This window comes from Bidens hawaiensis, unplaced genomic scaffold (genome assembly GCF_021521415.1).
Source record: "Bidens hawaiensis isolate Kalapana, Puna unplaced genomic scaffold, B.hawaiensis_p1.1 tig00015291_1, whole genome shotgun sequence".
NCBI lineage: Eukaryota > Viridiplantae > Streptophyta > Magnoliopsida > Asterales > Asteraceae > Bidens > Bidens hawaiensis.
This window is the reverse complement of record NW_027492362.1, coordinates 165,937-180,419: the sequence shown is the minus strand read 5'-3', so window position 1 is coordinate 180,419 and position 14,483 is coordinate 165,937.

The following is a 14,483-nucleotide window of genomic DNA, read 5'->3' as shown; positions in this document are numbered from 1 at the left end:
ATCAATATTTTTTTTCCGGCGTGTTATAATCTATTCGATATGAATTATCTCATTAATACCATTTATTTTGTTTGACTTTCCTTATTGTTTTAAATAACTTCATTAACATAAATATTGTATTTTAATTATCCCATTAAAACATTTATATTCTTTGACTTTCCTTAATTTATAAACAAACCGATTTTAAAGTTAATTTGAATTATTTCAAATTAATTATTTTATAGTCAACGTGAATATTAATTAATTATTTTTATAATAACAATAAATTAGTTAAAATATTTTATTGTTAGTTCAAATATTATACGAATTATCTCATTAATACCATTTATTTTGTTTGACTTTTCTTATTGTTTTAAATAGCTTCATTAACATAAATATTGTAATTTAATTATCCCATTAAAACATTTTATATTCTTTGACTTGCCTTAATTTATAAACAAACCGATTTTAAAGTATATTTGAATTATTTCAAATTAATTATTTTATGGCCAACGTGAATATTAATTAATTATTTTTATAATAACAATAAATTAATTAAAGTGTTATATTGTTAGTTCAAATATTAAAGTTTAAACGTTAATATTAAAGAATAATTAAATAAGGAAATATGTAACTCATTATACGAATTAAGGTAATTCGTTTGAATATTAAATTTAAATACATTAAATTAATTATTTCTTGGTAATTAAGGTAATCCATATATTTTGAATAATAAATTTAAATTCGTTTGAATTAAGGTAATCCATATATTTTTGGTATATAACCATACTTGGTACAAATTACAAATTAATTACTTTATAGTCAAAGTGACTATTAATTAATTATTTTTATAATAACAATAATTTTTTTGGTATATAATCATACTTCGTTGTACAAATTACCAATTACAAGTTAATTACTTTATACTTAACGTTAATATTAATTAATTATTTTTATTATAACAATATTTTTTTGGGTATATAATCATACTTCGTTGTACAAATTGCAAATTTTTTGTTACAAATGTTATATGTTACTTCAAATATTAATTTTAAAACGTTATTATTAAAGTAAATAAGTAAATTTAGATAAGTCGTTTGAAAATAAGCAAATATGTAAATATTTAGTCGAATTATGGTAAGTTGTTTGAAAATATTAAATTTAATTCGAAAAATAAGTATCCATATATTTTTGGTATATGTTGACTAAAATAATTTAAAAACTATTATTCTTATATTTATTTTTGGTATAAGTTAATTTGAAAATTTTAATCATAAATTTAGATAATAATAAATATATCAAAAATTACTTAAAAAATATTAATATTAACGAAAGGTTTCACATGTCGAGTCCCATTAACACATTTTATATACTTTGACTTTCCATAATTTATAAACAAACCGATTTTAAAGTTAATTTGAATTATTTGAAATGAATTACTTGATAGTCAACGTGAATATCTTAATTTGGTATTCGAAAATTTAAAATTAAACGAGATTGAAAAGTGTTAATTTGGTATTTGAAAATTTTCCTAAAAATATTACCTTGATTTGCAATTACAAATTTATTATCTAAAAAAATTATACTTTACAAGGCTGTTATTATTTATATGTATCTTATAGAATTACAAGTTAGCGTTCATACTATTACAAATTCAAATTACCTTTAAATATTTATAAAGTACTACTTCATAAAAGACATTCACGAAACAGATTAAGGTTACAGCATCAATTATTCTATTTATATATAAGTAAAAGTTTGTTATCATTTCTATTTATATTATATTATACATAAATAAGTAAAATATTGAATAAGATAATATAGTTTGATATTCACCAGTTATGCAAAACCGAACATTAATGAATTTTACCATTTCATAATTGAGGCTGATAAACTTTTAAATTTGTGTAATACTATCCATAATTATAAACCATTTAATAATTTATCAAAATTCATTCCCTAATTAAAAAGGATTTTTTTAAGCATTTCTAAATATTTAAAGTTATTATGATTTTAATATCACCTTCAACTAAACCTATTAATATATTTATTCCTAAATTTCAAAACAATATATATATATATATATATATATATATATAACTGAATATAAAAATCCGATTTTTACTATTTATATGAAATTTACAAAAATATATTATACAGTTTGACTTTTAGCATTTGTTAAAAAACCGAATTTAAATAAAGTAACGATTTGACTGAATTTTACCCTTTATATTAAATAGTTATAAATAATATTTACATATAGACAACCATAATTCACGTTCCTATTTTGAGTAATTTTTTTCAACCATTTTTTTAATATTATCTATTATGATAAGTTCATTTCATATTTTTTTCACTATTCATGCCTTAATTAAAAATTTTAGTTTTAATAACCGTTTGTATATATTTTAAGTTATTATGAATTTAATGTCAATTTCAAATAAATCCCTTTATATATGTTTATTCCTAAATGAGAATAATAAAAACTATTTATTTAAACCATTTTAAAATACGAATTTTTTACCACATATATTAAATTTACAAAAATAGGTTATACAGTTAGACTTTGACTAAACTGTCAGAAACCGAATTTTAATAGGTTAACAACTTGAATATTTTTATTAATATGAGTTGACTTTAATTTTGGTAAATGTGTACGTTATTATAATTTTAATAATAATTATTATTAATAATTTAATTTCAAATAATGCACTTACCGTTTAATTAATATTCATGATATAATACCTCATAATTTATCTAAAATAATCCGTTCTATAAATATAACATTTACAATTCATTTAAATTCAGAACAAATATGTATATTTTACGTTTTCTATAATTCTCGTTCATGTATTACACGGGTCACTCTTTAATTCAAAAGTGGATTTTTTTAAGATGAAAATTTACTAACTATATATATATATATATATATATATATATATATATATTTTTCAATCTGACATTTGTTAGAAATAATTCAAATTTGCAGCAACCAAGCAAGTCTAAGAGACTTACAATACACAGTTGACCATTTATTTCAAATTTCATAGATAGTCATCAACCATTTCAAATTACATTATCTCTAAATGGGTAAACAAAATATAGCTACAAAGGAAACAGATTAAATGGGTACATATCGAAAGAAACATAAAGCTAAATAGCACAATCTATTAAAACAATTTAAGATTATTATTATATGTATTCAATGATTATTTAACACAATTTATCCACAAAATAGTTATAAATAATTGAATAAGAAATCATTTTTACATTTCATGAATGATATATATTATGAATCAACTATATGTCAACTACACTTGAATGAAACTTAATATGTTATTGAATATTGATTAAGACTTCATTTTAAAGATCAATTAATTATTTTATTATGAAAAACTAAATTTAGATTTTTGATTGTCATAACAATTTGTTTTGTAACATAATTATATAATATACTTATAAAAAGAAATGTCTTAAATATTGTTCATCTTTTAACACATTTTAACATTGATGTGTAATAAATGTTTTAAATTGATGTGTAAATAAACACGGGTATTATTTTAGAGTAATAAACATTACGGTTATTGGTATGTAATAAATGTCTTACAGAGAGTTCATCTTTTGAATCAACATTGAGATAGTAGTTTTGTTGAATCGACATTGTATAATTGTTTTAGTGATTTGGAGACTAATTTCCTTTTTTTGCTTATTATTGTACTAATGGTATAAGTTATAACATAATTTAACTTTTATTATCTTTGTTATTCTTTGTATGTTTTTATATATGATTCAATAAGTTATAATATCTTATAATTCATGTAAAATTATCATTTGTTTACAAGTACAACAATTATATTTAATTAAATTTATATGATGTTACATATATATTATGATTTTAAATATGTTCCACCGTGTGTAACATAGGTACTAATCTAGTGTTACACTATTCATATCGTATATAACATTATTATTAATATATAATATAGTTGTAATCCAGTAGTTTTTAATATGCAATAATGAAATACGACATATATTAAAGAGTAATGACAACTGCATATGATTTAATATCTCTATAATTCCAATTTGCAAATACAAAAAAAAAACAGTTTTATGGTAGAATCTCATTCTTAACCACCTTACCTAGAACACATATTTTTTTATAAACAATCATGAATTTTATTTCATATTATTTCCTTTATTTCAACATTCATTTCCAATCTTCCTGACGGTCCAAACATCACCTAGTTACATATTCAGTGACCGCGCATGTAACTTTAATTGCCTAAAACATTGGTAGAGCATGTATGAGATACAAACAACCAAAAAGATCAATTTCACAAATTATTTTTAATCAAAAAAGAAAAGGGGCTAGGATTCTTGTTGAGTCAAAATCAAGAAATGGGTCATGTGAATCTAGTCAAACGGCAGTTGGCATCATATATATACTGAATTTAAATTTAGAACCAGATTTAATCTGAATGGACCCATCTCCCGCTGTTCCAAAATAAAAATAAAAAAGAATTTGACACCCATTTCCCAACTGTTCATTATATTTAGGGGTTTTTTAATACACCATGGGGTGTTTAGGAAACACCGTGCAAAGGTGTGAAACCGAACTGACCCGGGTTAAACCCGACCCGACCCGAGACCGAGATCAGCATAGAATCCAGGACCGACGACCGGACCTACAAGGTCGTTTCGGGTACCCGTGTATTTCGGGTTCGGTTATTCGGTTTTCATTGTTTAACCGGGACCGAGTGGGTGAACTGTGAACATAGAAGAAGACGATGACGATTAAGAAAATCAGAAAACTTGCGTGTAGTATATTGCTCATGCTCAGATGCTTAATTTTTAAGGAAGAAGAAAACGTTATTAAAAAGACTTTCTTAGGCTGAGGGGTGTGGGGGGCTCTAAATGGGGCGCGAGTGGGGGCTCCAGCCAATAATATTGTGACGTGTGGCAGAGAGAGAAACTGGATAAGGTGGGTGTTGGAGCCCCCGCTGGAGCCCCTGGCCCTGGTGTGGACCAGCGGATTTTTTTTTTAGTTTTTTATAAATGTATTAAAAAAACGTATTATTAAAAAAACTCATAAATTATTTAAAAAAACACACATTTTTTTTAAAATTCAAATTACAAAAAAAAAACATACTAAAAATTAAACAAACAATAATACTTAATAATAACACTAATCTAATACAAGATCATCGGGTCGCCTCGCCCACAAATGTTCAACCAACTCATGTCGAAGATCCCTGTGTATCTCACGGCTCTTGATATTTGCTATGTTATGAAGTTTTTGTTGATCACTGATTGTGGACGGTTGTGGCGGAATGTCACCTTGGTAGTTTTGGCAGATAGCTTTGCCCTCGTCTTCTAACGTCATGTTGTGTAGGATCAGACACGTGTAGACGACGTCCGTTATCCTCTCCCGAGTCCAATAACGTATCGGGTTCGCCAGAACATAATATTGTTTTTTTATAGTTCCAAAAGCTCTTTCAATATCTTTTCTAGCAGACTCTTGCTTCTTCGTAAAATACTTCCGTTTGTCGGCGATTGGATCTGTAAAAGCTTGAACTAACAAAGCCCATTCGTTGTAAATACCATCGACTAGATAGTACCCGTACTTGAAGAGTTCTCCATTTGCAACAAAAGATTGAGGTGGTTCAACCCCGTCGATAAGGTCGTTGATCAAATTTGACTGATCGATAACATTAAGGTCGTTATTTGACCCAGCAACACCAAAAAAAGCATGCCAAAACCAAAGATCCTGTGACACCGCCGCCTCAAGTATAAGGGTCGGCTCTTCATGATCACCACGGTGGAACTGACCTCGCCAGGCCGTTGGACACATAGCCCATCCAACATGCGTACAATCGATGCTACCTAGCATCCCAGGAAAACCATGTTTTTCTGCGTGCACCTCATATATGCGTTGGATGTCATACATTGTAGGTTTACGCAGATATCTCCGAGCGTAAGTCGATATGACTCCTACGTATAATATATATTACAAAATGTAATAAATATTTAATAAAAAGTAAAATTAATGTTTTTTACCTTGGCAGAAAAAATGAAGGGATTCACGTGCAACCCTTTTCGACATCTGTAAATACTCATCCAAAGCGTCCGACGAGATGCCGTACGCTAATTGACGGATAGCAGCCGTGCATTTTTGAAGAGGGGTAAAACCGGGGAGACCCCTAGCATCCTCCCTTTGTTGAAAAAAGGGATACCGTGCCTCTAAATCACTTGCTATACGCATGAACAATTGTCTGCTCATTCGGAAACGAGTTCGAAAATCCGACTCCTCATATACCGGTTGAGGGCTAAAATAATGCCTAAACAAAGTATCGTTAGCACCCGATCGATCACGATCACGAGGTGGTGCTCTAACCCTCGGGAGTCGAGGTTGATGGGCTTGATTTTGCAAGAGATCGACCACGGTTGCGGTCAAAACTCCCCCTACATGAAGAAGCAAATCATCCTCTTCGGAGGAGTCGGAATCAGACAAGTACGACGACATTATTTTTTTAAAAAAAATTGGGAAGATGGGTTGATTTTGGGTTTTATTTTGAAGTTGTGGTGATTGATATGGGTGAAATGGGGTATTTTATAGATGAAATGGGGTATTATATAGGAGTTTGGGATATTATATAAGGGTTTTAAGGTTTTTTTTAAAAAAAATCTCGAGCTCAACGGCTCTTTTGGGCGGGCCCACCAGCTTTTCCTCTCTCTTCTCCCGCGACCACACTCACGCCTGCCTGGATTTCCGCGCTCGCGCCCCGCTCGCGCCCCGGCTCGCGCCCCGGTGGTGTGGGGTTAGCGCCCCGAGGCGCGAGCGGAGGGGCTCTCGCGCCCAGGATTGCGCCCCACACCCCTCAGCCTTAGTATGTGTGTCTTTTATTTCTTTAACTATAATAAACTAAATTGCTTTATAATACTTTTACTGACACAGTTTTCTTTTATCTATTCTAATTTATAATATCATTTGAAGTCCATTTTATAAATATTTAAATGCCTTTCTCCTTCAACAAAAATACTCAGACTATAGTATATGCATACATCTTTCTCACTATAGTATATGATCTCACTCTTAAATCTCAAAGCCTTGTAGTACATGGTTGAGGCTTAGGCTCATGTGCTTCAACTATATTGTGTTTAATCTCGCTCTAAATCATGTCGAAATTTGGAGATTTTTAAATGTCGGGTCGGTTCTTTTTTTTTCGGTTTCCTTGGGTCCAGGCCTGAGGACCGACCCGAACCCGGTTTTGCATATATATGAGAACCGAAGGCCAACCCGGATTAACATATCGGTCTCGGTTTCGGTTAATTTTCGGTCCGGTTTTCGGGTAATTTTGGGTCGGACCGATTCTTGCACACCCCTACCACCCACTAAGCCACGGATCGGCCGATCCGCCGCTTATGGCTTGGGTATTTTTGAAAGTTGTGTTTTTTTTGTCATGTAGCTGTCTTTTTTGTTATTTTATTATGATTTTGTCTTTTTGTTGTCTTTTGTTTTATTTAGCCCTTATTTTTCTTTTGTTTGGTTTGTTTTTTTTGGCTCGGGTGTAACCGTTTCTTGATCGGTTTTGGAATGTGACAACGAAACAACAATTTTGTATGTCGGGTGAAAAGGAACGAGATTTATATAATAATAACGACTTATGTTTGTTTTCTTTTTTTGTATGTCGGGTGTAACAAAATTTTTGTCGGTTTTAAACTAATAACGAAACAACAATTTTAAAACCAAAACGAACAAAATAAGCATAACGCATTACCAGATTTATAAAATAATAATAATTAATACATTACGAGTTTGAAAAAAAAAAACCACACGAGTTCGGGAAAAAGTAACTGCATACAAAAAACAAATCTAAAATGCGGCACCACCCGCGTCGTCATCGCTCATCTCCTCGTCGTAACGTGGCGCTGGTACCATGTACTGGGCTCCATGTTGCTGGGCAGACAAATAACCAACCATCCAGCTCACCTGAGTCTCTAGTCTCCGTAGCCGGGAGTCAGTGCCCGGATCCAAACGCACCGCGCGATGTGTACGCGGAGCGCGCTGCGGGTGCTAATGCGGTGGCTGTTATTAACACGATAAGTTAACGTTAATAAGACGAAGATACAAAAAAGAAAATTAAACGATAAAATATAACGTACCTGATCACCGTCAACCTCGGGGCCCTGAATTTCCACCTCCGGCTCCTCGATTGGGGGAGGCTCAACAAGCAGGACCTCTTCGTATGGGGGAGATTTGAAGTTAGTGACCAGGTGATACTGGCGGTTAATCTTCTTAACGATTTGCATGCCTTGTGCCCGTCCACGGTCCAGCTCTTGCGGCGGAAGCGGCGGCTGAATGGGTAGGTGCTGCAGTCGGTTGCCGTAGCCCAAAAAAATGGCAATCCGCGTAACGAACGTGCCACCAACCAATTTCCCGCGGCCCTGCCTGTGCGAGTAAATGGCGAAGTAGTGGCCGAAACCCCGAGCTAGGTTGCAGTGCCTCCCCGTAAACAGGGATCGCAAATAAAACATATCACGGAGGTTGCAGTGTTCTGAACCCCCGTGACGACCCTGTACGGTGTGTACTATAAGCCTGTGTAGGTACCTATAAAAAAACAATAAAATATTATTATAATATAATATAATTTAATATAATATAATAACATATACATATACAAACCTGTGCAACGGGTCCCTGATGGCTGAGGCTTTGGTGTCTGGCTCGAATTCTCCGTCTTTTATAAGACAAGGTGTATCGCTAATCGCCATCCAAAAACGCCTCAACACGTCATCTGGTGTTTCGTGTATGCTCTCCGTGTAAACAGGGGCGGTTATATCCTCAATTGTGTACAAGCCTAGCGCTCTGGCAAACTCCTCCATCGACAGATGACGCCAAATCCCGAAAATACGGAACCGAACCTCCGCCTTGCTGGTATCCGCATCCTCAACCAGCATCGGGACCTGCAAATCTCCCTCCGAGCTTGGCCTGAAACAATATTTACATGTTTGTTAAATAATAAAATGTTACTTTATTTATAAGTTAATTGAAAACGAAAAAAATACCTGAAAACGAACGTTGAGTAAAACTCTAGCGTGAGGACCCGGTAAGCTGGCTCCTCTGCGGTAAACAATCACTCCCACGGTGTATCATTTCCTACAATTCTTTCCAGCCTGTTTTCCGCCCGAACCAATTTTATAAACTCCCTAGACAAGAACGAGTTAGGTTTTGGCTCCATTCTCCGAAGCTGCGTAAACTTGATTTGATAATCGGAGTCCGGGTCAAACCTCAAATGCGGGTAAATATCAAGTAGTTCGTCCCCTTCAATGTATCTATCTGCCATCTATGTTTAACACATAAATATAAACCGGTTATTGTCAAACCCGTAAGCCAAACCCGTTTCCTTGTCAAACCCGTAACCCAAACCCGTTTCAGGGTCAAACCCGTAACCCAAACCCGTTTCCGGGTCAAACCGTAACCCAAACCCGATTATTATCAAACCCAATTAAGCCAAAACCATTCCTCTGTTTCGGCTAAATCCAAATCCAAACCACAATCCACACAAACAGTATCCAATTATCAATTCATATCATAATCAAATTCACTCTAAATTTGATCTGAACTCAAACCGAAACCAAAATTATAAAAATAAACAATAACAGAGTCTCTAATTACGGATCTACTAATTAAATCAAGAGCAATCGAACAAGGTAACCCAAACCCGTTTATCACAAACCCAAACCCGTTAAACATCATACCCGTAACCCAAACCCGTTTTCTAACTAACCCTTAATCCAAACCCTTAAATCAACCAGTTTGATTAACAAACCCGTAAACCCTTAATATAAATGAACACCTATATCAAAATAGAGTAAAATATAGTTACCTTATTGTTGCCGGGTCGGAGTTGGTGACGAAGTTCGGGACTATTGGGGGGACGGCGAATTAGGGTTTTAGTCTCAAAGGTGGTGTTTGTTTGAGATGGAATGTGTGAACTGATGGGGGGCGGCGGGTTAGTGTTGTGTTTAACTTCGATCCGTGGCTTATCGCCCGATCCACCGCTTAGTAGTATATATATACATATATTTAATTTAACTATCTAAGGTATAAATAAATTTTATATAAACTAATTTTATATATTCATAATATATAAACGGATTTATACTAATAAAAACACAAATTTGATATGGAACCAATACTAAATTACAAATTTTAATATATAAACGAATTGAAACTAATAACAGTTAACAACACAAATTTTATATTAAACCAATAATAAATTACAAATTTGAATAAATACATCAAAAGGCACTGGATATTACATTAAATTCTATACATGAAATTCTAATCAAATTTGAATAAATACAAGTTCAAAATAGCATCAACACAGCAGCTCTTTGCCGGCCCACGGCTACAGGTTTGCCCCACTAGAAATGGAGAATAATAATCATTACTCCCGGGTATCTTGGCCAACAGCAGCTCTCCAGCCACCCGGAAATCCGGAACTAGTACCTAGATACACCGGAACTAGTACCGTATACAGGTACCGTTATGCCCACATATTTCCTCCATCAGCTGGCCCTTGCGATCTATCATGCAAGACGACTGTTTGTGGGGACACCGAATTCATCAAAGATCGGTGCCATCTTCCTTATTACATTGGAAACCCACCCCATGGAGGTTGATACGGGACTTTATTATTACAGAGCTACTAGTGCTTCCCGACGCAGTCACCAAAATCCCAAGTAAAGGACACTGTCGGGATATATGAATGGGGACTACTAAAGTGTTCCGCCTGCTCACGGCAGTTGCACTGGTAGCTCAAAAGTTCAAAATAGCATCTACACAGTCACCACCATTATTTTTAAAATATATGTAAACAACCGAATGCAAAAAAACAAGGTTGAAAAATATATATTTTTAAATTGTATTTTATATATATTATTAATGTATATGTATTTTTATATATATTTTTAAAATATATTTTATATATATTATTAATAAATATATATTTATATATATATATTTAAAATCTATTTTATATATATTACTAATAAATATATATTTTTAGATATAGTTTTAAAATCTATTTTATATATATTATTGTTATTTTGTAATAATAACGGACTCCAAAATAACATCTATGCAGCCACCACTATTTTAGAACGAAATTATTATGACTGCATAGAAGCTATTTTTGGACTCTGTCGTCATTATTTTCCGCCAACATATGGTTTTATCTGGGCATTTATTTTGTAATAATAACGGACTCCAAAATAACATTCACACAGCCACCACTATTTCTGAACGAAATTATTATGGCTGTGTAGATGCTATTTTCGGACCCCGTCGTCATTATTTTCTGGTGGTGATGGTTTTGGTGGTATAATCTGGGGGATGTTTTGAACGAAAGGTTGAGGGTTTATTTTGATTTTGGCGATTTGAACGGTTAGAACCCGTGGGTATTTAACATCTTCAAAAATTAAAGTCGATAAGCCGCGTATCGACCCTTAAGCCGCTGATCCGATTTACAGCAGAATCCGCCGCGGATCGACTCCTAAGCGGCGGATCCGATCTACTTTTTGAAGATATTCATTAATATTTTAATATTTATGGTTCTGTTATATTTTTTTTAATTTACGTTTTTTTTAATGAAAATTTTTAATTTTTCATAAAAGTAATATTTTATAAGTTAGATTTTTTAAAAAATAAATTATTTATAAGTTACATTTTTTATCATGTTATATATTTTTAAATATCTGTTTTATATTTTGAAATAATTTTTTATTTAAAATTTATTCTCGAAAATATTATTTTAAAAAATATATTATATTTAAGTTATACATTTTATCATGTTTTATATTTTTAAACAAATATATCATCAAATATGTTTAACTAACACAAAACACAAATACTTTCTATATCTAATCAACGAAAAATATTGTCTACAATGAAAAATGAGAAATGAGCATGATATATGTAGAGAAAGGGAGACGGATGTGCCAAAAATAAATTATTGACTTGATCAGCGGCGGATCGATCGATCATCGGCGTATTACGTACGGGTTATAACGGATTTGATCTGCTGATGTTGACGTGTACTCGATCAGCGGCGGATCGATCACTAAGCCACGTATTTAGTACAAACATAATAAGACAAAAGCAGTTGACATAATAAGACAAAAGAGGGTGATCCACGGGGGATCAGACGATAAGCCGCATAGTGGGTGGGTGTTTTCATTTTTGGGTGGTGTCTCTAACATACCCTATATTTATCATTTAATGTTTTTCATTTATGACACGTTGGAATTCGAACTTCTTTACAAGTATTATTGCTTTTTTTTTTTTAACAACTTGATCACCAAATTCACATTCAAAACATATTACCACCAAATCAAAGTAGGAAATGGCATTGCTTTTTGTTAACTGAATTATTTTTATTAGCTTTTTAAATCACTTCAACACTGATTTCACCATTTTTTTTTTCCAACTAAGCATTTGGAAATTGAAATTTCTTCAAAATTATACTTATCGCGGTATTAAGAGAGGATGATATCTGTGGTTACTTTACCTATATTTCAAGTTATAGTTCCTACCTTAAAAAAATCACACTAGTAGTTCTTAGTTTTCACAAACACGTAACATTGATGGCCATAAAGTTAATGGTCATGGAATTATGCTAAGGAGGAGCAAAAGGGGTACTGGTATTAATTCGGGTTTGTTACCAATTTGAGTTTTCGGTAGGATACGATTTTGATATTGGGACGGTACCGGTACACTATCGGTATTTTCCGAATTTTGGCTTCAATACCTGTTACACCCCAAACCATGGCCTATGTATATGACACATATGTTGGTAGCACACTTGTAATTAAATCATAGTAGCGTGTTTTAAAGCGTAAGTCATATATATGTGGATTAAAATAATATTTATAAGTCAAAAGACAGGATTTATAAAATACTCTTTTAAAGTATTACTTGTTTACAAAATATAGTTATCTTACAAATCTCCATTTATATTTTTAAAGTTTTACAAAATAATCCGAGCCATCGAATATCTTAAGCACTTCGTCATCGCAAGCTCCTATTCTTGATTACCTGCAAAATGTTTATAAAATACGTCAGCAACACATGCTGGTGAATATGCTGACGCGAAAATAATTTCTTTTACTTGATAACCCTCGAGACATAACTTAGGTCCGACCCATCATGGCTTAGGAATAATCAAGGTTTTTAAAACAAACACATTATAAACTAAGTCTCACACAAGACACCCCAGCAAACATCGCAGCGTTCGACATTACTTAGGTACCATACGTATACACATGTTCAGTCTCACTCGGACGTAACTTAGGTCCGGCCCATCGTGGAGGAGGTAATGACCAAGTGTGGTGAGGTGTGCCCATCGACTTATTACCACATACGTAAGAATTCAAACAAATGTATACGACAGCCTGAGGGCTAGTGATTACTTTTGTTTATAATGTTTTAGAGACACGTAGTCCAATGCATTTCTTTTAATTTATTTTGACTTGATTAAACAAGTTTGTAAAGTTGGGGCGTATTCACCTTTTCTTTTGGATCAGCTTCAATACACTGTCCGAGGGTCTTTCCCTTTTTTTTGCTATCTCGCACATATAGTACAAATATAACTTTTTATTAGTCGGATATTCAATCCGGTTTAAGACATCTAGTCTATTTTTATAATCTTTACCTCGATTATATTTTCTTTACTTTAAACCTTTAGTTTAAAGATATATTTCTTTCTTTTCTTTTATTAGTTTAAATTCTATCTTTTAACGTATTTACTTTTTTTTCTTTTATAAGTTAAATCTTTAGCTTAACTTATTTACTTTTAAAACCCTACGTTTATTCTTCTTTAAGAAACGTTTACTTTCTTTTCCTTATTATCTAAGAATAATCATAAACTTAAATAATAATAATTTTAACAAAGAATCACTTTATATCATATTCACATTTTATTCTTTTCTTTTATTTATCGAGGTATCGAGTATATTCTCGACTTAGGGTTTTAAGCCTTTTAATATTTTATCATTATTGTATTCAGGGATTATGCATACCTTGGTTGGCTTTATAGAAACCCTACACAATCGAGCAGCACTTCGACGCCGCTTTGTTTTCTTTATCTTCTTGATCAACACCTTTTCTTGCATGCAAAACGAGACACCAACCCTTCTTCACACGTCGGCACACTTATCGAGGCGAGTCGTCGGGACGTCTCTTGGCATCACCTTATTTTAGGTAGTGAGAGAGAGAGTATTCTAGAGAGAGAAAGAGCTGTGAAAACTTGGCATGGAGAGTGAGAGATGTAACATCCTAAAAATTTTAATGATGAATAAAGGAAGTTATGTTTAGTGATTTCGTGTAATTAATTAGTATCGGGTAGGGAGCGGGTCTTGGACGTGGATTAATTGAGATGGGTTAAATAAGAATGGGATTTCAGTGATATAAATACCCCCAAAATCCCAAAAATATCTTCATT